Below are 26,640 nucleotides of genomic sequence, written 5' to 3'. Positions count from 1 at the left end.
GACAGTTCAAATGACACAAAACTTTATAGGGTAAGTGTTCTGCGGTCTCTGTAATCCATAGTGTTTGAGCAGATGCTTGTGATTCATCATGCCATGCATCACATGTAGCCCTTGCAATCACATCACAAAACTGCATCAAATGTCTCAACAAGCTCTGAAATCTTATCATTGTGAGCAATCACACTGTGATGTGTTAGGAGCAGTTTCTGCTTCTCTTGCTTATCATAAAAAACAGGGTGTTGCTCCTTAGAAATACTCTTGTTTTAAGAATTATTTTTTTTTCCATTTATGATGAACCTATCGGGATACTTCAGCATATATCCAGGCCCATTGTCTTATAAAGTCCTTCGGTGTTTTGGATCTGTTTTTCTTGGAAGAGGATTGTCTGCATATTTCATTAGGGCTGTTGTCAAAAAAATCCTGGGGATTCAGAGCACTAAACTCCCACAAGGAAAAAATGGGGTAGAAAAAGTAATAATGAAATCTGCTGGGCAGTATTTCAGCCCTCTATTGCACCCCCCACGCATGCCGTGGAGTGAAAAGCAGTGTTGAGCCACGCAACACCCAATGAGAACTTCTGAGACCTTCCAGGGAATGGTATTTCTAGACATCTCTTTTCTGCCTACCTCTGTGCTTTGTCCATTCTGTAGCCTTCTCTTCCCCATCCCACAGGGGCAATGTGGGAGCTCACTATCCTGAGAGAAAGATACTTCTCACCCTTGCAAATGATTACATTCCTAGATGCTGATCATGAGAATCTGCCCCCCAATATTACTGCTTCTTTCAAATGAAGTATACATTGAAGTTATAACCCACAGGAGGTGTTGGTGCACATTAAATCCTAACACAGTAGTTCTTCCATTATTCTTTCAATAAAAGTTTATCAGATGCCAGATGAGGCAAGAGTTAACATTCTCCACTGTTCATTGAGACATTGGCTCGTGAGACTAAAATATAAAGCATAATATCCAATGCTGTACTTCTGTAGTTTCCTTGGGGGGGAGGGATAATCAACTGAAGGCACCAAGTTTTCCAAGGAAAATATTTCATACTTCATGTACAGACCAAAACTTAAGCACAGCTTCAGCCAGAAAGCAAGTACTCTAATATACAAAAGATAGTTTTTACCAGGTATGTTTTTGCATTTTTTTAAAAAAGGTTATAATTATAACAATTTAATAACATCAGAGTACTAGTTATATGTTTTTAAGGACAGTCTTAATTTTTTTTTTTTCCTCCACATTGCATGTCCTGAGAACAGCAAGATTATCCAGATAAACTGGGTAGTATTCCGTCCACCTACCTGTGAAAAGATGGACTTCTAACTAGGCTAATAACTCCCTCCAGAGTAAGTGGTGAGAGATAAATGCCTCCAGAGTTTGTTTCAGCTTATTCTAAGGTCTGGAAGCACCAGTTTCTATTCACTAGCTGTGATTTGGCCCTAGGTAGCTAAGAGAAAGAGATACTCTGTAGTTTCAGAAAGCAAAAACTGGCGTGAGGTAAATTCTGCCCATTGTGTCTGGCCTTTGCTTTTAGGTGTGGCTATGGTCATTCACTCATAAATGAGCTTTTCTGTAAGATCACTTGAAGTGGTAACTTAGTGGGTACATGCCCTAATCCTTCTCCACTTATAGGGAAAGGAAATTCATGTAAAGCACCTTTGTGTTTTTGCAGTATTATAAGTTACTAAAGTTCAGTTTTCAGTAGTTTGAAAAAAAAAAAAAAGCAAAAGAATTAAACTTGTAGTAAGACCTTTTATGCGATTACATCTGCTGCACCAGGATGAATAGTACCTTATCCTGCTGAAGCAGATGACTGCCAGGACCGCTTTCATTTGTGGGCTCAGTGCTGAGACCTGTGTGTTACACCGCTTATAAAAACCCAGGGGAAGAACACTCCATTTCCACTGCTATCAACTATTAACTTGTCTATTCGCCCAATTCAAACCCGTCATGAACACAAGGAATTCAAATGTGTTGGAGCCCACAATTTCAGTGGTTTAGTGCTATTAAGAAGTACCCAGTTTACAGAGATTTATCTTTATAAGCTACCCTCTCTTTATCTCTACAGTTGCAATTCCTGTATTGCCACTAGAAGATGAATCATAATTGTAAAGAAAAAGGCAGTGCCTGTCAGGGCTATCAGATTTATTTTATGCTAAACTGCATACTTGAATATTCTTATTTACTAAGAACACATTGTGTTCGTATAACAAGTCCATGATTTTTTGATCTGGTTATGTGTATATATTTTCAAGAGAGTTGCACTAGTATTTTTGCCATCATGGTGATTTTCACCAGGGGTACATGTTTTGAAATGAACAGAGGAGAGAGTGTCTGAATCCCACTAACAGAAAGCAAATAATGGTTAATCACTAGTTAGGTTTGGTTACCGTGCACAGGGCACAATAAAAAAAATAACCTCTTCTCTGAAGAGTGCAGAATTTTTCCAGAGTTGACAGCAGTGACTCTTAAATGCAGCTTCTGGTCTTGTTCCAGCTAAGCTTCATGCAGTCAGCTTGACCATCCACCAGCAAGGCTTAAATGGGGGTCCAACACTCCCTCTACAACTTGAAAATAAGAGTCTCTTTTGCTCATGTGGCAGGTCTGGGATCTTATCCAAATTCTGTCTGAAAGGAGTCATAATTGATACTACTAACTATTGAAGTAAAATTAATGTACGCGTGTGTCCCCATGTGAGCCAGCTAGCCAGTAAACAGTGGAGCTGTAAAACCTGCCTTTGGGCTTCTAAGATGCCAAGGTTTCCTGCAGCCCAGAGAACAAAGTGAGGACCTAGTATTTCTAGTCTGAAAGGGAGACAATGTATTAAAAAAAAAGTCCAATTACTTTGAAAAATAAATTCTTTAATGCTCTTTATGCATGATAAATAAGTATTAAATAATGGAAAATGGATCTCCTGCTTTGTAGGTCACCTTTAAGACTTCCAGCTCTTAAAGAGAATTTTGCCTTAGGAAATCACAAATTCACTGCTTTTTAATAGCTTGTTTTCAGACAAAAGAATTTTTTCATTTTGATACCTGTTGGAATGCATTGGCAAATATGTTACTGGACAAAGACAGCAAGCAGAAACAATATTTAGCAAAGTTATGTGCTGGAGGAAGGTACTCAAAAGGGTGCTTAAGTACATGAGGGAAGATGAGAGGGTTTAAATCTCTGTTTCTTTTTCCCATCAGATGTCTGCCCAGAGCTGTATTAGGGGTACTGACAAAACGGGGTGTTTCAGACACGCTTCTCTCAACTTCCCGAGTGGGAAGTTCAGGCCTTGCTTCCACTCTGCCTGTTATGGTTCAAGCTGTTGGGCCCCGGTGTATATGCAGGTAGGGCGTGATGAACAAGCTGAGATATTTCACAGGCACTGATGAATCCCCTTTCCAAAGCTAGCTCCCATAGCCAAGATACTGCCATCATCACAACATGGCAAGGACAGCATCTCTTTTTCCTAGAATCCCCCCAGGAGTCAGAGGCACACTGATTTGCCCAGGATCACAGGGTAGAAAGCAGGTGGGTAATGAGGGAATTGCATGGAAATCTCCCAGATCTGTGGTGGCCACTAAATATACTTCTTTTCATCTGACTGTTTTTATCAGCTATATGTGACTCCCCAAGGTAGAAACCGACAAGTTAATCATGTTATCAGTGCTGACAAAAGTAAAGGGTAACCTTCCAGACAATTCCTGTTCTTTTTAAAACAAAGACAACTCCCTCTTTGCCTTGTGCAAAAGCAGCTGATAAATATGTCTTTTTCTCCTCTTTCACTCTGCTTATTCAGAAACATGTAGGCACTGAACTGATGTCTATCTGCAGTGTTTTAATGTAACTGTTGAGGGCAAGGAATAAAAAAGAACAAGGACAAAAAAAGCTTTTCCTTCAGTCGCTCATAACAGTGCTGATAGCAAGTTCTGCTTTAATAGCAAAAGGAATGCTGCTGCTGCTGCCTGTTGAAGCAGAAAGAATATATTGCTGAATTAAAAAAAAAAAGAGCAATGTAAATTATTTTAAATGTCCTGCCTGCATTCTATTACTCTAAGTCAGACAAAACAGATGAAAACAATGCTGTATGTGATGGGGAAAGGATGTAGCTAAACACAGAAAGACATGAATTATTTAAAGGCTAAAGGATGACAGAAACAATTCAAGACAGATGCAGATGACTTATGATCTGAGAATTTGCCTTGCAAGCTTATGAAACTATATAGAAAAGAAACAGTTGGGAACTAATGTAGCGAGGTGATGTGAAATGATAATGAATGAGAAGAAAAGGAAAAGTGAGAAATCAACATATGTGCACTGGGGTAAAGGCTGTTCCTCTAGCAAGTCACCTTGTTTGCACAGCCTTTTGAGCAGGAGGCACTGATATGTCCCAAACCATACTAGCTGAGCAATATATCCTGTGGGGCTCTGTAGTCCAGGAATGCCTACTTGATAGAGGGCTTTTCAGCTGCGGTGTAGTACTGAGCTTTCCCCCTCCTGTGTGGCCCACGGTTCTTCCCCGTCACCTCTCTGGCCATGTGAGATGCCATGACCAAGCGGACAAAAGGTGGAAGTGCCTTTGTAATCAGCTGTAGCTTTGTTCTCTTACAGAGCTTGAGGACCAGAGCTCCTTTGCTTCATAACACACAGAAATGTTGTTGCTGTGGAATGACTTCTTGGCAGCCTTAAGCTACCTGGGACCGTTTATGTCAGGATGTTGCAGTCAAGCACATCCAGCAGGTTGAGCAAACAGAAAAAAATTACTGCCATAACAAGGTACCCATAAGGCTGCTGCAAAATCACTCATGTAGCAGTTTCTGGAGATGAGAAGCTCTACCCTGCCAGAAGGTATGGGAGCTTCCCCATCACCTCCAAAACACGCCTTCAAAACTACATAAGCCCTTCAGAGGGCTGTAGGGCAATGGAGACCTGTTGAGCATTTGAAAATGTTTCCTTATGTTTACAAATTTACAACCGAATGCAGTACAACTGCTTAAACAACATGCGGTCTAATAACAATGCTGGCTTTATTATATCTTAGTGTGCAAATAATTATTTTTTAATAAAGAGAAGTTTAAAGAGTTACGTGTAGATTAGCATGAGTGGTGTTGCAGCATAGCAATTTTAAAGCAGTCAGATTAACTAAAATGACTATCAGACAGATCAGAGAAGACTAATTAGAAAGGAGTGCCTGTCATATGCCTAACTAATGAAAGAAACAGAAAATAAAAAATGAAAAAAAATGCAATAAAATGGCTCAAGGTTGCCCTACCCAGCAAACCTATCACCTGTGCAAGCTGTAAATAAGGATGAAACTTGCCCAGTAACATGTGTTTGCATGCATGTGTGTTTGATTTTGATGGGTCTATTGTCAAGTGAAATAGCCTGAGGAAAGCAACAGTAAAAAGTACACAAAGCAAGTCACTGACAACATATATTTGTAATCATAAAAGCTAGTTTGAGTGCCAGCAGTAAGCTACACTTTAAAAGAGTTACTAGAAATGAGCAGCAGGACAAATAGTCAGCTACAGTTTGATTTTTCTAATAAAAATAAAAAAGAGGTTCTTCTTGATACCCTGTTATCAATGACGTTTTCATATGCAGCAATGCCAGCCTTGCCATATCAAAGCTATACTTATTTCCAGGATGGCTTTCCATTAGTGAAAATTGTTCTTTTTTCCTCCTGTACTAATTAATGGATTTCCTGGCAGAAGAGATGTCTATAGTATGACCTTTTTAATGTGAGATCTTACCATGTATTAAACTGCTGTTCCGTCTGGTATATTTAGGGTAATCACATCCATCACTATTGTCCATCCTGTCTCCAAAGACTGTGTTTCCTTTTTTGGTTTGATTTCTTGATAATCACTTGACAAAACTTTTATGAGAAATTTCCCCTCTTTTATTTAATCTTTTGTTGATATTTTCAGGTAGTTTCTTTTTTTGATTTTTTTTGCTTTTTTATCATGACAAATAATATCTGCTTGCAATGCAAGATTAGTTTTCATTTAGCATGCAAGTTGTGCAGGAATCATTCTTTTGGCATTTAAGTGTGGCCAGCCATAAAAAAAAGAAACTGAGAACACATAGTACAGAGGCTTATTAATGTTTGAAGAGATTTACCAATTAATTGTATAATCTCACTGTTACCTGAATTCTTCAGATCAGTGTTGAAGTCTTTCTAAATGGTAAGGTCTAACTCAACCTGAAATTTTGTTTGAGATACAGTAATAATTTGGTAAGCTACTTTTCACCTGCAAGTCAGCAGATTAGACTAGACCATCATAGTAGCTTTAGTCATAAGTCTATGAACCTGTAAAAATTGCAAACTCTTTCACAACAGCTTCTGAAACAGCTTAATTTATGAAAAAAGAAATGAAGCAGAAGAATGTATGGGCTGTGCCTAATTGTCTGGTCTAGACTTTCATTCATGGCACAATTAAAGGTTTTACTTGGAAAATTTCTTCATGATCTTTAAACTCCCCAGACAACCTCTCAGTTTTTACGTACAACACTTGCAGATGAATATATCTCTGACTGCAAGTGGCAGATATTAGTGTCTGACATATGTGAATTCTCTGCTTAGGAACCAAAATGTCATGAGGAAAGAATACTTGAGAGAACAAGAAGTTTACATCCATTTCCTCCATGTGGATGGAGAATAGTACAAAAGGGAGAGGAACCAAAAATAAGCTTCCACTGCTCTGTGACACAGTGTCAGACTTTCTGAACCCACTAAAGAGCTCTTGAGAAACCATATAATCAGACCTCTTTTCCCTAATGGAAAAGCTGGAAATGGAAGAAGTGAAATTTGGTGTATTTACATTAAATAAAAAAGAGGATGAACATGAAGTAGGTGAGTTAGAGGACAAAAAGTGTGCAGATAGACACATGCCATGTGCTCATAGGGAGAGTGGCATCTGAATGTAACAAAATATCAAAACTTGCTGAAATAATAAAAAAAGTAGCTGGAAAACAATAGGAACAGCCAAATACAATTTTTAGAAACTACTGGAAGAATTGAGGAAACTGCAGGGCTGCTAAAACAACAGGGAAGTTTGGGTTTTATTATTAAAACTATCCACTGAAATTTCAGAGTTGGCTTTAGTTTGTATTTTTAATAGATAAATACCTGAACTGATTCTCACTATGTGCAGTACTCAGACTCCAGAATTTATTGTTATCCTATGAGACTGATGGAAGTAAATGAAAAATAAAATAGCTCTTTGACAGAATAAATGAATGCCTGAGAGTTTATGACTTGAATTTAGATATAATGATCTGATTGAGAAGTTTTTTAAAAGTACATGTTCTGTTTTATGTTCTAAATTTTCCCAGGTAAATGCATCAGATGAAATTATTTCCTGTGCAATTCACAGGCTTTCAGTAGTTTACAGCAGAGATGAATTAGCTTGGAGCCAGCTTAAAGTCTTCCAGTTTCACAGGGTAAAGAAAATGTGCTGTCTCAAGAATGAGTGATTTTCTTGTGTTCTTATCCTTAGAGTGGAAAATTCAATTTGGTAGAAGTGGCATATAGAGAGTGAGGGACAGTGAGCTGTGAAAGGTCAGTGGGAATCCTGGTAGGATGAGAAGGAGATGGGAAGGGTCAACAGGGCCCCATGGGATTAAGAGTAAGAATCCAAAGTCAACCAGTGTTTTCAGGGGTGGTTAAAGCGAGGAAGTGTATTTATTTCTTTCCCACAGCCAGTCTGCTCTTTGGACATATGAAAAACTCTGCACATCTGCTCCTCCTGCTTCTTCCCTCCTAGCACCAGGTTGGGGTCCCCACCCACAATTCACCTTCAGCCTGCAGCCTAATGCCTCCATTCCTTCACCAGTCTCCCTCCAGCCTGTTTGTGCAAGCAGACCCCAGCTGTGGGTACGTCACAGTCCATTGTTGCACAAATGGGGTTGAGAAAGGAGGTGGGAAAGGGGTTGGGATGAAGATATGACTGGGGCTGGTTTGAGCCATGGCTGCTTCAGGAAGGAGAAGGTAGAAAAGGGAAAAGGAGGGCTGGATGCTTCTTTGGATGCCATGGTGTTTGCAGCTGGATAAAGTCTACTTTCAGCAGTAGCTGCCGCTCCACTCATAACTCCTCCTTCTGAGGCAGCAACCCTGATACCTGGTTAGGCCAGGGTGCTTGCTGCCCCAGGAGTCTACTGTGCTGCCTTTGAGAAGTTTTAAGGATAATACAGCTTTACAAAATCACAGAATCTTTTAGGGTGGATGTGACGTCTTGAGATTTAGTCCAACACCCCTGCTCAGGGTCAGCTACAGAAGGTTCCCAAAGACTGTGTCCAGTCCTGTTTTGAATATGCCCTCTGTTGGAGAAAAATTTAATAATGAAAAAAAATTCTAAAATTGACTTCATAATTATATGAGAGAACATGTCTGGGTTAAATTCTAGAGGAGATTGGACTCTGAAGAGCTGGTCAAAGTTTAATCCACAGACTTTCTCTTGACTTTGGGTTTAATTTTCTATGCATTTGTTTCCTAGTCATGAACAAAATGGGAGATTACTTTCATTAACAAAAGATTTTATATTGGTGGGGAAGGCAAGGGAGAAGTGAAAAATTTCATTTGTGGCCATCAGAGGCAAATTGATATTCCTTAAATCAGCAGTAAAATCCTAGCTTCAACTCTGAGCTCATTACTAGCTCATACAGAACCTTTACCAACTATGTTCCTGTATTTTCTTGTATATCAGAGTAATTCTTTACTTTTGGAAGGAACTTCTCACACTATAATCAAATGCCTGATAAAATTCTATGAGTAGTAATTGAAATCCCAAGAAACAAATTGAATCTGTACAGAAAACCCCGTTCAGTGTTCTTGAAAATCTTAAACTCACAAGCATGAAAGAATGGTATTTCAGAGAAAATGGATATCTTGCCTACCTTGATATGTTCTCTTCTAAGTGAGTTTACTGAAAATACAAAACTGATGGCTATGGATAATGAATTCCCTATTTCACCCAGACAGCCAGGCTAAACACAGGCTAAATAAATTATGCCTGGTGAGATAACACGGCTCAAACGAGCACTTCAAATGATAAAATGCACTTAGGTCTTCAGGACGTAAGACATGTAGGTCCTACTTGTAACATCTCATAAGAAAAATGCAACATTGCATTAGAAATCCCAACCTTCTTGAAAGTCTCAGCTTCAGGTTTTGTCTGTTGGGCACCTGGAACCTTTGCAAGCTCCCACACTGGGGTATGAGCAAGGCATCCAGAGTAGTGGGTTTCAATTGCAAGAATATTTTGGCTGCTGTGAAATACAGAATCAGGAACAAAGGAAAATATACTGGCTGATGATGCTACAAGAGATTGAAGAAATCTGTTTCCCCTCTTTCTGCACAGCCTGTAAGCGAGGGTGTTCTGGTGGTTGTTGCTCTGATTTTAGTCTCAGTTTTAGACAAGAAGGTGAGTTTTCAAATGCCTGCATCATGTGCCCTAGCAGTCCACTTGGTTACCTTTCTCTGCCTGTTTGATTTGGTCTTTTGGAAAGCTAGGGTAGATAGGCCCTCTGTCATCTGCTGGCTTTCACAGACCAAGTGCTGACACTGTTTGTTGCCAGTGCAACTTAGAGTCAACGTCTCCCCCTCAACCTGAACATTGGAGAACAATGTGGCGCTGCGATTTTACACTGAACAGTTTTGTGCAATGGTTGACATTTAACTTGTAAGTCTCCCATATTTTTTTTTAATAAGTAAAAGGCCTGAACAAGTAAATCCTTAACTAAGGGTTAGGTCCAGAAGGCCTGTACCATTAAATTCCATCATCATTAATATCCAGAGCCATATCCCCATAGCCTCTAGTGCTAAGGAAACAGGACCTTCTATGTAAGATGAGACTCAGAAGATGTATTCAGGCTTCTAGGGGAGATCTTCCCTTAATTAAAATGGTTTTGAGTAATAGATATTTCAGGTTTCCCTTTAAAGTAGGTACCAAGCATAAATAATCAGCTATAATCAGGTATCCATTTTTCTCTACCAGCCTTCATAATGCATCCATTAATGTTCTTTATTCCAATAAGCAAGCTCATTCCCACTCCTTTTTAACAGGTAAAAACCAGTACCCTGTGTAATATGTTCCTTTGGCTGAAATCAATATTCAAATGAATTAAGTTTTGAAGAGGACTAAAGGTTGAGTAGTTGACTAAAATATTTTGCTTTAAATCTAAAAGCTTCCTAGGGATTTTTAGATGTTGTTCTTATAATTTCATGGGAGGAGGACAGAGGAAGAAAAGGCTCCTCAAATTTTTTTATTTTGCAAAAGTGGAAGGCAGGTTTATGAATAGCAAAACTTCTTGTATGGGAGAATGCTGGAAAATATACAGCTGTAGAGAAGTGGTAAGTTTTATGTGTAATGTGACACATTGAAGATTCACCTTTTTTTTTTTAATGCAGACTCAGAGTCACTGATTCTGAAGAAAACATGAGCTCTGACTGGCTCTAGACCATGTGTTGCCTTTGGAAAGGTTTCCATTGCCTGCTAATGAAAGTTTGTTGCTACAACTGTATCAAAACTGAGTACTACTTCATTCACCCATGCACAAATCAATTGAGGTCACACTATTTCTTGCAACCGTTTTCCTCAAGCTGTATTCAAGCCCTTCTTTGGTTTTAGGAGAGTATAAAATCTGTAATTAAGGCAATATAAAATTTTGGTTTGCCCCAAAGTGTAAGTAAAACTGAAAAAAATTCATTTCTTTGTATCTAAAGCAGCAGCCTTAATTGGAGATCATAGGTGATATTTAATGTATTCCTCCTATGAGGTTTGCCACTATGACTCAGTTGTAGGAGGTTGCCCTTGTTACAGATGGACCATTTTCATAGAGAGAATGTGATGTGATGTTGTCGACTCCAGGTTGTTGCCCAGGGCTACTAAAGCAGAGGGGCAGCCATCTAGATCATTACACTGATTTGTTTAGTGCTGTTTTCTTCTTCTGAGATGTACACAGTTCTTAATTTCATGCTAAGTCATCAATCACTTGACTGTAACAGGCATTTATACCAAGCTATACCTGTGCTATCAGCAATCACATTAATTGGAATGTAACAGCAGTGTCTAATCTAGGCAGGCTATAAACAAGGCTCCATGAGATAAATGTGTGCACATTTCAGATCATTACCCACACACTCTTGTTTTGCTTTCTGTGCAAAAAGTGACTGCAGTTTCTGGGCTTCTCTGGAAACACAGCATCTATCAAGAGGTATGAAGGTATGGAGCACCTGAGGGAGAAGAAAGGAACAACACCATAGTGCAAAGAAAATCCCCTGATATTCTGGAAGAGCTATAAATATTTCTGTGAAGGACAGTTGGAAAGAAAACAACCTTGGCTACAATTTTCACACTCATGTGGCTATTTCCAGAACAAGAATAGTGATGAGTATGGGAACAATGATGAGATAGAATGACAAAGCGACAATAAACCCCTCAAATTTGGCTCTTTAAAGGTCAGAAACTTTTTAACATTAGAACATTGAAGGACTGGAAAATAGTATAGCATACGCTATAAATCTTCTAGCAGAAGCCTGCAGAAAGCTATAAAAAAATCAGTTACAACATGCATATGATTGAATTTCAATGAATCACCATTTTATAGTGGCCATGACATGAGTTCTCCATTTTTCTCTGAAATTGAAGGTTAAGAGTGGTACACTATTTCACAATGACCTGATATTTATACAGAATTCTAAAAACAGCATAAAAGAAAGAGGAAAAATAAAGGAGACATACTAAAACCTATGTAAGATAGTAAGGCGACCATCATTCTGTTATATGTATATAGTTAACTGCCTTGCTTTGGCAGCGGTAGCTTTATATAGAACATACCTAAACAACATATCCAAAATTTTTTGGCGAGAAGTAATTTTGATTTAATTTTTTTAAATGACCGGCTCAAGCTTTGATTTCATCGTGAAATTGATCGGTTTGCAATATGGCATCAAGACTGCCAGGACAATTCTGAGAAATGCCAAAAGAAAGTAACGAAGACTCTTACAGCTCTACGAGCTTTAACTTCTGGCTGGAGGTATAACCTGTTACCTAGCAACAGTGCTAAACTTCCCTATATCAGGAAGTTTCACATGCCAGTTGACTTCTATTTTCCCTGTGCTGAATCAATAGCCATACACGTTGCAATTAATAATACTCCCATGGGGTTGGTACCTGGCTCTTCTGAAGATAATGGTGGCTGATCCTGCTGTACATAACCATAGTTACGTGTGGTGTATGAAATATGTAATATGCATTATAGGCCTAATTTAGGAAGTGATTATTTTTCCAACCAAATATAAAATTAATTGCACCATCCTATTTGGCTGAAAAAAAAAAAAGGTTTAATAAATTTATGAAAGCGAAAACCATTACATTCATAGCGCAGGAGTGTGAAGGGGAAAAGCATTACAGCATTACAGGCCTCTTAGAATGGGATTTAGGGACTATGGTCCATTTTCTGATTTTACCACTGACTTCCAATGTCACCTGGGACAACTTCTTGTGATCTTGGTGCCTAGCATACCTTTCTTGTCACATAAAAATGTTTGGTTTCAAGCAAAATTCACTTACATTTTTAGGGGCTCAGTTCTAACACTTTAAAGGTATTTTGGTGCTCAGGGTAACGAGTAACAAGAAATAAAAAAGTAAATACAGCAGGCCAAGTAATATTAATAACAACAATAATAATAATGTATATAAGTGTCAAAAAATCTGCACTGCCTCCTTTTGATAACACGGCTGAGACGACAACAGATGATCTGGTAGGTATTTGAATGTAAACCCTGTATGTGAATAGAATATCAAAAATTGTCTGTTCTGAGAGGATGTTTGCCCTAAAACTGATAATACAAGCAGAAAACTAACAATGACAAAGTTTGCCTAAGGCTCCCTTACCCTGATTAAACACTAACCTGTTCACATGAAGGGATTGTCCAGAAAAAAAGGTGTCATCTTGAAAAGAAGCATGGACACTACTGGGTGCAAAAGGGAGGGGCTCACACCTTGGGGATTAGCTATAGAAGGGTGTTAGAAATTTGGTGTTCATTAACATTTTTTGCATGTCTGGTGGTGGTGTTTATCTGTTTGAATGCTGATACTGTATCCTGAATGTGTAGTTCAGGATAACTATGCATTTGCTGGGTAATTATATGTCATTAGTAAATCAATAACTGCTTCCATCCCACTTCCCACTGCTTCCCTGTATCATATACAGTGTTATTTATACCCTTAAAACTAAAAAAAAAAAATAATTAAAAAAAATGGAAAAAACACAGTAAGCTCAAACAAAATAATAAAAAAGCTTTAAAAATAAAAATACAAGGGACAAGATTTCTTTTGTAAGTTGTAATTAATTGCACTTGCATGGTTAAGATATGATGTTGACAAAGATTACTGTAAAATTCCTTTTTGCTGGCTGAGACATGCCACCAACTAGCAGTCAGGAGAGCACAAGACCTGTCTTGCATCTGATGTGGATTTTTTTATGCCAATTTAGTTTCTTATGGTATGAACCAGTGATAAGAAGAAAATTAACAAAATAGTAACTTTGATACTGTATTTATATGGAAATTTTTGTCTGAAATTATTTTGTTCCATTGTACTAATTCTTCCATAAGCACAAAACCGAAAAGACACTTCCCTTAGCAAGACACTCTGGGCTGGGCTTTTTTGCACGTGAAGTACAGAACTTGCACATGCCTGAGGTGAAGAGTGCTGTGGTGGTTTGGCTTCTGCCCCGAGTTTGGTCTGCCCGCAGGTCTAAGTGTAACGTGAGTATGCATGCCATGGCAGGCCCTCCGAATTTGGTATGGGCTCTAGTGTTGCCTGGCATTCCTTATGCAAGAGCTCTGCTTTCCAGCTGCAGCTGGAAATCTGTACATTTATGGTGATGCTGGGAACAGTACATGGAATTGCTGAGGCACAATTGCTCCACCACGGGGAAGCTTTCTCACTGGCGACAGAATGTGATGGAGTTGTACAGCTTTGGGAGTGTCGTTTCTCTATGAGACACTGTTCCACACGATGGACATACTGGTTCAGAGGGAGCTGCATTGATGGTCTCTATCACCATACTCCCAAGGTGTGAAATGCCTTCAAAGTGCACTGTATCCTTTACTTATCAAAAAGAAAATTTCATGTTAAGATGGGATACCTAAGTGGAAAATATGGTTTAGTGGTAACCATTACAGATTTTGGACAGACTAATAACTGGGCTCACTTCAGGGGTCAGCGCTTGTACATTGGCCACAGATACATAGGAGGTACATCAGTTGGTTTATTGGTACCTTGTGGTTTCAGACTTGATGTGGTGATAAGAACAAGCAGACACAGCACAAATCACTGACAGAAGTATTTGCATACTTGTTCTTAGGTTTCATTGGGTATGAACTTGACTCAAAACTGAAAGCTCTTGAGGTTGTGGGGTTTTTTTCACTCTTGAGATTCAGCAAGAGTTTTTCAAAATTGTTCCATAAAATAATAGGAATTAGGGGCATTTCTATGATAGCAATTACAAATTCTGTCTTTTCTGGACAAGCTGATGTTTTGATTTTGTTTGGGGGGAACTGAAATGACTGAAGGCCTATGGTAGGAAGAATAACTACAAGTCATCAGTATGTCTGCAATAGCTCCATCACAGTAACCATAACATAACCTTGAAAGAACAGCCGTGTTTCCTGAGATGAACAATCTGTAGCAATCACAGAAAGGCCTGCTGCACCTCGAGCTTAATCACAGCTAGTGGTAATAGCGAGAAGGATTGGGAGTGTTTGTGTCCACTAATGACTGTGGCTAGAACAATGCATTGCAGTAGAGCGAGAGGGGTGTGGGGGGGCAAATATGCAGTACATTTACATTGCAATTCTGTCCCTCTCATGCTGTTTTGTATTGGAAGGAGAAGAATAGATCACAACTTTTGTTTTATACCAAGACCAAATTCTACATTGATACGCATGTATTTTACTTGTTACCTGCCAATAAACCCAACATTGTAAAGAGCTTAGCACCTATTGGGCAGTATGTATGGGGATATGGGGTATTCAGCTCATGGTATCTTCTGGGCCTCATATTGTTCAGCTAAGTAATAGGCCTTTTATTTCAGGCTAGTTACAGCAAACCTGGCAGTTTTAAAAGACTTGACACTAAAAGCCCCATGATTTTAGCCACCTGAGAGCTGCAATATGTAACTACCATTAAATGCTCAGCCTGAAATGTCTCTTTAACATAAAAGTGAACAGAGGAAAAAGGGTAAATTATAGTTCCACACATTTATTAGACTTCATAGATGCAAGTGGTGGATTTCATGTATCAGATCATCAGAACGTTCCAGTTTCTTCTGCTTGCCTGAAAACCTTATTAACAGTGTATAATGTTTTTCCTGTCACTTTTATTGTTTTATGTAAGGCTGGGTCATGATAAGGTCTTGTATAAAAAAATTACCTCTTCTTATTCAATAGGTTTGGTTCCCTGTTTAGCTTATCGATGTATTAATATATATGGTTAAGTAGGATGGGCTTGCAATAATCCCTTTTCTCCAGGCAGCACAATTTGCCAAGGCAGTAAAAGTGAGTGAGCTGGATTGTACCCTTGCTCACACCTCATCAGCAAATTGTTTCCTGCAGCCTAGTTCCTGGATGAGTGTTAGATGCGAGCAAATCCACCGAGGGCCATCAAAATGCACAGGTATTATTCAAGGCAGAGAATGAGAACAATCTGCCTGCCCAGATCTCTGACATCAACATTTAGCCTTATGCAACCTGTATTACTGCAGGTGATGTATAGGGAGGAAAACAGTCATATCGACCGTCAAGGGCCAGCAATGTTTCTTTCCAGGCTTAGTCAAAGATACAATTGGGTTCATGTTCTATAAAACAAAATAATTATGTTTGGAATTACCAGGGACAAAAGATATGGATACTCACAAGGACAGTTTTACTAGACACTTGGTATTATGACTCTATATTAGTTCAGGATGATAATTTCTAAAGAGAATTTTATTGATTTTTTTCTTGTCAAGTTACTTGTTCAGAGCCTTGGCTGTGCGGATCACCACATCTCATCTGAAATAGGCAACATAACTGCTGGTCACATTCATCCATGGTATGAGCCTATTGCAAATATGAATTTGGCCTGGTACGCTGCTGGGTGTTTTTGAAGAAATAGTTTGAGATATACCCCAAAGGTTTCCATCAGAAAGCCAAATAATGCCAGGCTAGGAGTCCACAAAATCTTATTAGAGGGTATTTTGCTGCATTCCTTTCACAGGTAACTAGCACAAGTAAGACCCAAAGAAATGGAATTTTATATCTCATATATTTAATATAGGAATTTTTAAAAAAAGACTAATGCATACAATTTTTGGCAGGCTTAGTGTGAAAAGGAACAAAGAGTCAGAAATTAAATGGACAGAAGAATATAAGTGCAATACTGCTTCATTCATATAGACAGAAAAAAAAAGATTTCTGTTATGATGGCTGGCCTCTGTCAAAAGATGAAAGGATTTGATTATAATATGTAACAAAGCAGGTATAATTTGTATTAATATATTTTAAGTAAGTAGACTTAGAAGTTCATTTTACCTTTTCTGATTTTTTGTTCGTTTGTTTTTTTTCACAGGGAGTTTTGCAGAGTTCAAGAACTTACACTGAATTCCTCCCAGATAAATTTCTTCCCTTGTGTTCCATTTAACTAAGGTAAGAGATTCCACTATGTGGTAAACTAACTAATTTAGAAATTTATTTAGCTATCTGTAAGTCCATAAATTAATCCATCAATTTCTTTGCCCTAATTCTTATTAATCTATATGCCAGATGCATTATCACACTTCCAATTTTATTGAAATGAGAAAGAGGATTACTTTTTTTAATTCCCATTTGTTATCAGTGCAGCAGTCCTGGAGTATTAGAAGTCCGTGTCTCTGTTTAGTTTTTGTAGTCTGATTATTGCCCACTGCTTAGAAACAACTTCTGCAATACCCAGGGCTGCAATATGGATCCCCATTCAAGTATTAACTAGCCTATCTTGGACTCCATTAGCATTTTTGACATAATTAAATTTGGCAACATTGAATTTTGAATTTCAAGAGCGGTGGAAATAAAGTGACTATCACTGCTCCATACTAGGACGATCTTACAAGGAAAGACTAGCTCTCTTTTTTGTGTTGAGATAAAAGGCTAACCCTTGGATTACAATGTTTGGAAACAGACTTGCTTGAGTTAACAACAAAAGGCGTTGCCAATGGGTCTTGAAATCCTGGCTGTGTTTGTAGCCAGTACTTCAGGATTACTCCCAGGGTTGTTGTCCTGTATGGAGATCTCATTACTTTCTGGTATGTCTGCAAGGATGGAAATGAAGAATGATCAGATTTGCTGTTGCTGTTCAAATTACGCTTGGATTTTTGAGTCTGACAGTGAATCAGGCACGTTTTTTTTCCTGGTATTTCTACCCACATTTCTTTTGTGTGCATTTACATGTCTGTACTCCCACTTTGACTGACTTACCTCCTGCAAGGAAAATAGAACTTTTAAAGCCTGGGAGCTCTTCTTAGCCCCCCAGAAATGAGGTTGTACTTTGAAGTTTGTAGGGTTGTCCCCATAAAAGCAGAGGAGAGAATGTAAACTTGAGCACTGGTAAGCTCAGGCTTTGTGGTAGAAATCTTACACCTATAAAGGACTTGGTTACTACTGCCCCACGGTTACAGGTGAGCAGATGGGAGTTTCCTCTGCCCATGTGTCACTTCAGACAGACATGAGCTAGCTGGTTGTGTGATGCAGAGTATTGGTGATATTACCAGGCTGAGGCTGTGCTGGCTTGATTTTAGGAGGTCGCTTGTGCAATAGCTGTATATAGAGACACAGTTTGACCGTTTCTTAAGAGGAGTTACAGGGCCCTCATTACAATTGGTGTTTAAGAATAAGGACTTCCAAAATAAATGAGTGGTTTCTTTTATGGGTACAGTTTGAAGTGTTTTCTGGAGGTTTTGAAGTACTTCAGGTGCAGAAACAACTTGTAATTTTGGCTTTGCTTGTGTCATTGTCCACTCAGCCCTACTAAGAAGGCCAAGGGTACAGGCACCCTCATGTTGGGAGTTTTGTCAAACAGAACATTTCTGTGCTAGTTAGCACTGACACAGGAGTTAGAGAAAAGGAACTGTGAGCAGGCAGGAAATTCACCTCCATCTCTGTCTAGTAGAAAAGCCACATTTTTTTGTGCTTTCTTTGTGCTCTGCTTCCTGTTCTCCTTTTCCACTGCTATGCCGATAAGGTTGATACTGGAAAAACACTTCAGGGATCCAAGTCTTGCCAAGGTCAATCCTGACTGTTAGCAACGGGAACTGGAGTTTGCATGTCCATTTATCACTGGGTTTTTGAGGCCAATGATGAAGTGTGGAGCACTTCATTTCCGCCAGTAAAGCCACCACCACTAGAAATGACAGTGTGTGGGAAGAGTACATTCTATGCCTTCTGGGTTTCTGTCTCTGTTGTGACAAGAGCAGAGGTGGCTAATGGCCTCAGTGGTGCTGTATTCTTGAGGAAGGTGAGCTGGTGGCACATGTCCCCTCCTCCCAAAGCCCAGCCTCCTGCCTTTGCCCACGCCAATGACCAGCTGTCAGCTGCTTCTTCGGCCGGGCTCCCAGTGAACAATTCACAAACTGGCTGCCATTGTGAAGATGCATTCATCTCCACAGCAACCTGCTCCCTCATCAGTGTCTGTGTGGGCAGGCATCAGACCAGAAAATTCCCTGTGTGAGCTGGATTTCTGCTTTCCCTTTCAGTGCAATTACATGTTTTTCAATGCAGGGATCTTTACTGGTTGCCGGCAATTCCTGTAATGGATTGTGTCTCTGCCAAAGTCATATATAAGCGTGACACAAATTATCATTCTGAGTAAAGTTGTATATTGCATTACATAACCCCCTAAAGGAAAAAAAAAAAAAAGCAGCAGCTAAAGCAGCACTTATATTTATGAACAGTATTTCATGGTATTAGTTCCATTTAGGCTGTAATGCTGCTCTGACACAGATGTTTAATCTGCTCTTTATTTTCAAGAATGCCATGCTAATGTCATCCAATAATTCTCATCTCAAATCTACCAGCATACTCTCCCCCAGCCCTTTGGCTAATCACTGTGTTAAAGATTTTTTCATAAATCTTTCAAGTGCTGTAATGAATTAGCTGAGCCTTTTTTGGTTATGTTTTTGCTGTTTGGTTGGTGTTTTTTTTTAAAGTGGTGGGCTATGATGGGACTGGCTGTTGTGTAGAGGCAGAGGGGAAGCTTTCTGGCAGGTTACAAGGATGTATCATCTGCTTAAAGTCAGAAAGCAGGAAATAGCACAGTGTCCAAGTTGATTTGGGTATTCACAAGTTTCAATATAGTGGCTGGGCATATCATTAAGCTTTCCTCTCTCTCTGCAGGTGTGCATCCCTTTGCTTCCCTAGGAGGTGCCAGTCAGCTAGAAACACCCTGTTTTGGGCACTTCAGTAACTGATGACTCTTAACAGTTTCCATATTTCATTTGATGTCAGTAGGAGGGAACTAAAGCTTTGCCATAGAAATAGCCACTATAGGATCCGGCTTTTCCAGGATACTCTTCATTTGGTCACTCAGGTCAGTGGGATGGTTAATGAAGAATGATGCTTTTCAGTGTATTTAAATACCACTCCCCTTGTTTTTCCTCCACACTTTGGAGTTTTTGAGTAAAATGTGTAAAAAGACATCTGCATTTTGGATCTTTACCTGTAAGTTTTTATTGGTATTTACATGCCACTGTTAAATGTTTGCTTATACTCATTTCAATATTTGAAATATTTGCAGTGGGTTTAGTGCTGATGTCAAAGATAAATCAAATATAGAAAATTGATTCCAAAACATCTGAAATGCTTTTACTGATAATAAACAGCACAACAGGCTGGCATCCTGCATATAATCAGCAAGGAAAAAATCCACTAATGCTATCAACCCAGGCAGGCATTCATATTTTTAAACCTAATTAAAAAGGTTTGCTTTTTATTTATATTTTGGGCTGCTGATTATAACTTCATGGAAAATGAAAGACATCTTTATTTGGATCAAATGTACTGCTGTCAATTTAAAAATTGTAATCATTCCACAACAGTTTTCAGGAAAATACCCAAGTACTGGTAGATATGGTGAGGAGTACTGTTTCTCTGAGCGTGGTTTTACTCATTTTTTTCCACTAATGTATAGCCTTTGACATTCATTTGTTGTACTTCAGCTGAGCTCTCTACATGCTGTACAACCGTTAATATCCACTGCATGGAGAAAGAAGGAGCAAAACCACAGGGCTCAGAGCCTTTCTCAAAGCCAAAGTACTGTTGCTCATTCAATACAGGGACAGCTGACAGAACTTTTACTAAAACTACTGTGTCTATAAACCTTAGGTTTGTGTATACACTATCTTAGAAATAGAAAAGCTGACGTATTTTCATTCTGCACTAGGCAGTGGCTGGAGAAAAGACATAGACCAGACAAATAAAAACTCCATACATCATTTAGTTCCCGAAGCACAAGGTGACTCTGCTGAACCATTAGAATAGACTGCAGGTAGACTAGCCTCCACACAGCACTTCACTGCTTCTGCAGTGAAGGGTTCATCTGATTTCATTGGTGTCTTGCTCAGGGTTTCATGCTGTGCAGCAGAGAGAAAAGTTTGGCTTCTCTGTGTGTGTGTACCTGTGTGTTCCTTATGCCTATACAGCATCCTGCACTAATATTTTTCATGTCATCACTCCTCTAAGGCACCTAGCAAGTCAGGGAACAGCACACAGTGATGCAGAGCATTTCCACATCAGCCCCAGGAATTAAATTCCCAAGCAAGTGTTCCCAAGCACATGAATACCTATATCTATATATTGGAGTACTGGATTCCTGAGGCATGACATGACATATGAGGCAAGGGTATTTTATGCCTAGACTGTTGCTAGTAAAATAGCAGCGTATGCCTGAAAATTCATGTCTTACTGATTTTGGGGGTCCAGCAACCCTGGCTTAAGTGTATATTTGAGTCAGAGCCACAACCTGAAACTGCTTCCTACTTGTACAAGTTAAAATGTCACCTCTAGACCAGAATCCAAGACCCAACACAGTCCTCAGCCCTTTGGCACAGATCTTTTACAGTTGCCCCTGATTAGTCCCACGCCATGCTCACTCATTCTTTTGCAGCTGAAGAATCTTGCATCTTTTCTGCAACTGAGTGGGGGGCAGCTTATGGAGAAAGGGGTTGGGGGAGCTTAATGTGCATACCTTTAGTTGGGGTGCTGTCCTGGGTAATGAGACTTCACATGCCCCCTAGGCTGAGCGCTGCATCTCTCACTTCATGGATAAATGCTGTAATTGCTAGGGTTAGTCTCCAAGAGGGGTCAGCCATCACCATTACCACTGAGCGTAGATGGAGATGGCTGCAGAACTCACCACTGGCCACTGCTGTCAGCAAGTGTTTAAGGATACGCCGTGTGCTTCTCATTGCTCTAGCCCTTAAGGTCACTGCTGTGTAGGATAACACAGCCAAAGGTGGTCATATGTGTCAAACAACTTTACATACCAAAGCCCTTCACTAAGGAAAATTTACATCCCTAGCTAAAACTTTAGATGTTAGATCTTTTTTAAAAGACTGTCAGCTCCCACCAGGCTCCTTGTCATATCTGGTTCCCTCTAGGCAGAATCCCACAGGCCAAGCCAAGCTCTGAACACATTTCACTGACGTGCTCACCTGTACCTCAGGCGAGAAGGACAAAGCACAGGGTGGAGATCTGTCAGATCCTGGTAGCAGGATGCACATCAGTGCTGCAGAAGGTACAGAGTAAAACAGAGTGACATGGCTGTGTGTCACCTTTTGCAGTAACAGAGTGCTCTTGTTTTTGTATCATCTTCATCTCTCACTACTCTAGGTCCTGCACTGAGAGAACACTTGACAGCAGCTGGAGGAAGCAGGTGAGTGTGGGGGGGTGCAAGCGTGCATGTGCACAGCTGCAGGGCACCGTGCAGCACAGAAACAAGGCTGTGCTCATGCCTCCTCTCTCACCCTGCCGTGCTTCCCTTGTGGGGCTGCTGAGGAGACCTTTTGCTTGTGCTCACTGCTGACAAGGTGGGGGTGGCGAGAGGTTACCGCTTAGTGAGGTGCCCACTGCCTCTTTGCTCCTTGGGCAGGAACGGCACCGGCAGTGCTCCGAGCACCCCCTGCCCTGTTCCCAGCCCACACCACGCTTGAGGGGCTGTGGCTGGGGGGGCCCTCAGCCTGCAGGCCAGTGAGCACTGGAGGTGATTTCATCCAGTGACACTGCAGCTGTGCACGGTTTCTGTTCTACAGAGTGAGTGATTTTCAGTCACACTCCATTTGTAACCTTGACTGCCAGATTCCTCTCTCTAGGAATGGGATTCCTTCTGGAAACAGGCCACTGTGAAAACACCCATGTGTCTGTGAGAGGCACGTCATTTTGGGAATGCAAACAGGGGTGCGTGTTTGTGGTGTGATCCTGACACGCCTGCAGGTGAGGCAGGGCTGAAAAGCTTTAAGCCGAAAAGCTTAGATAAAAGGACACCCACCATTGCTGATGTGTAGTCAAATGTGACAATCAGGTTACAGTATCATTTGCTACCTCCCAAAACAAAACAACTCTCATTGAAACTGAAAAAAAGAAAGATCTAGTAATAAAAACAGCAGTCCAAAGCTAGACAGGCTCAAATTATATTTGTTACTAACAGCTAGTGGGTACCTGAGCAAAAACTGTGCCACCCAAGCAGTCAATAAACTCTCTTTCAAACTAATATTAGCAATTAATAAAATGATTTTTTTTAATAACTATGCCAAGGGAAAAAATGCAAAACTGCATGGGAAGAGTTTAATTAATATCCCTAAACACTATCTTCCCAGAGAGACAACAGAGACAACAGGCATCTGTATTCACTAATTGGGAAAAAATATCTGCTGAGTTAAATGGATGTAATTAAGAGTAATGTCTTGAGGCTTGCTTTTAAAGTCCTTTTGCTGCTTTAAAAAAATCATCTGGGACAAGTTTTCCACTGAAGAGACCAGTAGTTTGTTTGACCGAAGTGTCTAAATAAACAAAAAGTTTCCAAGAGATTCAGAATTCAGCATGCTAACTCCCATGGGCAAAATTCAGTCAATAACAGGAAAATCTACCTCCAGATAGCTGTATTAACCAGAACCCACACACAGAAGAAAAATCAAGTGGAACTTTTTTCAAATTGCGGGTTATTTTGAGTGACACTGAAAGCGGTCATTTCAGTGTGTAATTTGGGGCTTAAGGGAGTGCAAGAGAGCAAAGTACTGAGAATGCAGAGTTAGATTAAGAGGTGGGAAAGAACCAAAGATGAGAATAAAAAAGTGAGGCAGGAGATTGTACTGAAAAATCTTGCAAAAGACAGAGAATTGCATCAAAAAGTGTCAGACGTCCTGAGAAAAAACGTGGAGTCAGCACGAGACCCACTGAAATGAGCTGTGCACAGAGGAGCACCTACTCCACTTGGAAGAGAACCATGCCAGGAGATGAGACTCCTCCTACCTGAAAGATACTTTATTCCACTTAGTATCCTCAGCTGTTTTCATCGCCATAAAAAATTAAAAAGGCAAGACACTCTCCTAAGATCCGACAATAAACTGATAGTTAAAGGACAGCTTTAGGATTATGATACTCTCTAAATCAAGTTGAATCAGCCCACAGACTTGAATATTTTATCAGTCCTCTGGCCATAAAGATATCGGCTACTCTGGATAAAATGAATGTCATTTTTCCCTTTCAGCTCTATGCAAGCTGCATCCTGCTTTGTCATATTTGGCTTCTGCTAAAGTACTGTTCTACCTCAAAACGCTGCCTGTGGTTCAAGCTTTTTCCCCACATAAACCCTCCATGAGGTGAAACAGGGACTCCTGCAGATTTAGGCAGAAGCTAGTTGTTCTGGTGACATTTCTGACTTTTAAAATGAGGGAGCTGGACATGAAGGAACACCTCATGTGTTCTCACTCAGTGCCGCTGGCACATGATAGTGATGCTCTCAAGGCTGTACATAAGGTCTCTTGCCCTGTCTCTAGAATATCTGGGAATACTGACACCTTTCCCCTCCTGCATTGTTCCCTTCTCCTCATCCTACTTCAAAAAAAAAATGCCACCCCCTCCCCCAAACAAGCACCCAAACCCAACTTACCACATCCATAAAGAAAAGTAGCAGCAAGTATCAGTCCCTGAAGCCTCTGTGTAAAACATGAGAATTAGAGTGAATGCTACATCATTACTCAGTAGCATTTAATTTTGGAGGTTTTAGGCTTCAAGCTTCCAGTAGCTCTCTGCAAGAAGGTGCACATGTATAAGGACTCCAATGATCTTACTCTGGAGAACAATGCTTGCTGCTATTCTTTCTCCTCACTGAAAGCAATAAATTCCCTGAAAGCAAAAATATTGATCTGAGCTGAATTTGTGCTCTATCCCTGTTCTTTTCCTAATGGCTAATGCTATGGCTGCAGTCACTACGGTTTTGCACAGCAGAGATACCTTCTAGGTGGATGTCAAATCTTGTCATTATACAAAGCTTCATTGCTTGTGTCAGAAAATACTAATGCAGCCATTGTTTCAGCCACTGTACGTACGCAAAGTGAAATTTTCCTTTGACGGTCTGTGAGCTGGAACATTAACCAATATGGGGCACCCTGCATGCTCTAGTCACCCACCTACTACGTGAAATACTGTCAGCTCATGACAACTGCTTGCAGTCTTGTTCAGAGATTCTTTACAAATAAAAAAGATGGATGTTGTCATTTACAGTTGTTTTTGCTTATCCAGGAGGTGCTCCAATAGAGTATAGAAATATTCTCATGTTTTCCTTGGAAGCCTTACTACTCTTCTGCAAAGAAAACATCTTCCCTGCTCACTGGCAAATTGGCTTAACCCTTTTCCATTGCTGTCCACATTTGGATGGCAAACCAGTGATTCAACTATTCAGCTGGTTCAGATATTTTTGTAGTGAGAGTTTTATGGTTTGAACTCTGTTGACCAAGGAAAAAAGGTAAAGTTTGCAAAGTCAAATACTCTGTTCACCTTGTAAAAATCTAATTTGGCTTCCACAATTTTTCAAAATACAGTGACGCATTACATTTTCCCCCAGAATTCCATCACACGCATTATTTGTAGAAAATGAACTTGATCTGAAGCCAGATTATAATGGCACATAGAAGGAGGTTGTTACTTACAAGACATCTATGTAATTTGCAGCAGAAGCTTTGAGAACAAGGAAGGCAGTTATAATAAAAGGAGGAACAGTTTCACATTGGTCTTCTCTGGAAAATTGTCTCCCTTCACAGGAATGCTCAGAACTCAAATAAATCAAGGTGTATGTATTCCTAAAGTACAACGATGATGGGAAAAGGAAATAAATTCCATGGAGAGGGGAAAGAAAAAAAAAAAAAAGTAGTCAGCGGGCTCTGGAAAAAGTAAAACAATATTTGAACAAGGAGAAAAATATGGAATACCTGCTTCTTAACAACAGCCTGCATTTTCTATGTCCAATGCATCACAGGGTGCACTGAGAAACATAGCAGGTGATTAAATAAGACTGCATCATTATATGTATAAGCATGGGAGTGAAATCACAATTCCACTTCTTCAACACTTCCATAATTTCTTAGTATCCGAATATAATTTTTCAAATGTAAGGATCTTTCTTCAACAATCTCTGTGTGTGATACATGTATCTGATTTATTGCTTCATCTTATTGAGATTTAAAGAGCTATTTAGTAACGTGCTTTGAATCCTTGCTGTTCAAACTTTCCTCTGTTCTGTGTAACAGGATGAGCTGAAGCATAGCACTGTGACTGTTAGGTGTTATGGAGCATTTAACACTAAAATAGAAAATAATAAGAAATGATTATTTGGGAGATCTTGCAAACATTCCATGCATCAGGTACACAAATTTACAGGGAAGTTTGAGTTAAGATAACTGTTAGAATAAATGACACTGTAAGTAAGTATTTAAACAAATGAAATATTCTGAACTACTTTCAAATGAAGGACCAGTGGGAATGCTAGTAAAGCCACTGTTTCAGAGACCTGGATGGAAATTTCTTTATGAATTGCTGAATAATATTTCAGCTGGATCTCTGAGAGAGGGCTATGTGATACTTTTTTGGTCTGGACCAATTATCCTGGTGTTTTATAAAATAATAAGAATAGGATTCTCAATTAATGTCAATATTTCATCACACCTATAGATTAATATTTGTATAATTTTTAATGTGGCAACTTTAATTATTAAAAAATTAGAAAACCAGATGGAATTACAAAACAGCAACAGATTACTTAACTTTTGCCTAGTGGGGTAAGTAGAACATACCACAGAATATATAAAAGCAGACACCAATGAGACACTATACATCCATTAGTATGCAGGAAGTTTTCGGATATCAGTTCTTATCAGACATAAACATATGCCTATCATTCTTATTAAATTAACCCAGCAACTCATCATGCTATAATCCATAGCATATAACATCATAGCAAAAATTAAAAGAAGTACACTATGATGCTCCCCATAAACCAGTGAAATCGGTCACCAAATTATGAGATGGACAAAGAGTGAAAAAAATAACTGCTATTATTTTACAAAGGAGTATGAAATT

General features: G+C 39.5%; 1 long non-coding RNA gene across 1 annotated transcript in view; it reads left to right on the top strand.

The window, feature by feature from the left end:
• The window catches only part of LOC130148339 (uncharacterized), a 104,734-nt gene that overhangs the window by 71,995 nt on the left and 6,099 nt on the right, over positions 1–26,640 (top strand). Inside the window, exons 3-5 of the long non-coding RNA XR_008821535.1 lie at positions 16,610–16,686; positions 19,408–19,600; positions 21,901–21,943. This is a non-coding gene — a long non-coding RNA (uncharacterized LOC130148339). The remainder of the gene's footprint in view (positions 1–16,609; positions 16,687–19,407; positions 19,601–21,900; positions 21,944–26,640) is intronic.

The sequence above is a fragment of the Falco biarmicus genome, chromosome 4 (genome assembly GCF_023638135.1).
Source record: "Falco biarmicus isolate bFalBia1 chromosome 4, bFalBia1.pri, whole genome shotgun sequence".
NCBI lineage: Eukaryota > Metazoa > Chordata > Aves > Falconiformes > Falconidae > Falco > Falco biarmicus.
Note: the sequence above shows the minus strand (reverse complement) of the source record. Positions and strands in the feature narration are given on the sequence as shown.